The sequence below is a fragment of the Poecilia reticulata genome, linkage group LG3, assembly GCF_000633615.1.
Source record: "Poecilia reticulata strain Guanapo linkage group LG3, Guppy_female_1.0+MT, whole genome shotgun sequence".
NCBI lineage: Eukaryota > Metazoa > Chordata > Actinopteri > Cyprinodontiformes > Poeciliidae > Poecilia > Poecilia reticulata.
In genome coordinates, this window is record NC_024333.1 from 32,286,163 (window position 1) to 32,287,765 (window position 1,603).

Genomic DNA, 1,603 nt, shown 5'->3' on the forward strand with positions numbered 1-1,603 from the left:
AATTGTTTTATGTTTAGAGCAGCACCTCACTGGGCATTTAATTCCCACGTTTGTAACGTCTATTAAGTTTTCCTTGCCAAAGTGATTATTTTGTGTGTGTTTTTTTTTCAATCAAACCCAAACTTCATCTATTTTGGGTTTGATTGAATAAAACTGAAGATTTAATGTATTTTTATAAATAAAAACATGATTTGGGTCACTTTCTATCTGACACCACCTGCTGTGCATATAGTCAAATTTTAATGCTGTGATTTAAAGCAGATTAGAAAAATGTAGTTTTATCTACCAGAAAATTACTTTGTGTTGTTTCATTTGATTTTGTTCTTTAATTTTAAAATTTTATGATTTTATAGTTGTTTAACTCTGTCCTCGTATTATTTTGATGTTATTCTCAGATAACTTTATAGAAAAATATAATATAAAACAGCCATAATTTTATGACTATTCTTGTAATATTGCAACTTTATTTTACTCCAGGAGCTGCTGGAGTAAAAATGTTCTTGTTTTGAACAGGAATTAAATTATCCTGATTCCTGACCCCGGTGTGATTCTTTCGACCTTTTATCAACCGCTGCACCGTAAGTCAATTTAGAATAACCAAAACATGGATGACTGGCAGCGGCAGCCCTCAGTATGAACACGGATTTACAGCGAACGCTTTTTACAAGGTAAGGAGATTAACGTTCATATACTTTATAAGCAAGAATGATTAGAAAGATATTAAATATTACATTACGGGGCGCCTCCTGAACCATTAGTAACCATGGAAACAGTGCCGCACCGTCATGTAGCCTAGCATGTATGGAAAAAAAAAACGGTTGGCTTCTCGTCTTTTGTACGTTTTTAATGCGGTTTAAGGGGAAACGCTGTTTATGACGGTGATAATAAATCATGTGGCATGAATTCAGGTAATTTGATCAACACGTCAGGAGGTTCGGAGGTTCGGGTCGGTTTCTAAGCTAGCTGTTTCCAACTTTGTAAATCCCGCCGACGGTGAGCCCCAACCAGGAGAGTTACAGACACATTAGTTTGACTCAAACAAGTATGACGTGTTGAGACGGGGTATTTCTACCTGTAGTTCGTTGTCACCTCTGACCTCACAGGTCCTTAGAAACAGGTGTTGTGTTTACCTGTGCTGCCCGTAAATCCAGTCAGAACACCGGAATAAACCGGAATAAACTGAAAAAACAATAATTTCAGTCGCTCTCCTCCCAACGTCCGTCATGGCGCCTGAAGTGACCCAGCTGCAAAGGGTCAATAATATGGGAAAATATCTTATTGAACTAGTCATTTTTTAATCAATATTAAGGAATTACTGACTTTAAACAAGCCGACTTTAAGATATTGGCACGAGAAGCGAGACTAAAAATATTTGGTAATATTTTGCATTTTTGCAGCGTAGAGCCAGATTTCAGCTTGATCTCTAGTTTCTCGCTGTAGTAACTGAAACTGTGCGTTGACTCTAGATGGTTCCTCTTTGGGTCCAAAGATAATAACTCCAGTTTTGTTTCTGTTGTCAGACGTAAAGCTCAGTATTAATGGTAGCTAATGTTACTTCCTGTTCCAAGAGGTTTGGTTCAGTGGGAAAATCAGGAAAAGAAAG

The 1,603-nt window shown here is 37.1% G+C and overlaps 1 long non-coding RNA gene across 2 annotated transcripts in view; it reads right to left on the reverse strand.

Annotated features, from left to right (window-relative positions):
• LOC103462990 (uncharacterized) overlaps window positions 1-1,174 on the reverse strand; it is a 22,258-nt gene extending 21,084 nt beyond the window's left edge. Inside the window, exon 1 of one of the 2 annotated variants that reach the window (XR_001776429.1) lies at window positions 1,073-1,174. This is a non-coding gene — a long non-coding RNA (uncharacterized LOC103462990). The remainder of the gene's footprint in view (window positions 1-1,072) is intronic. The other variant, XR_001776430.1, reaches the window with a different exon arrangement.
• Between the last annotated feature and the right edge of the window lie 429 nt (window positions 1,175-1,603).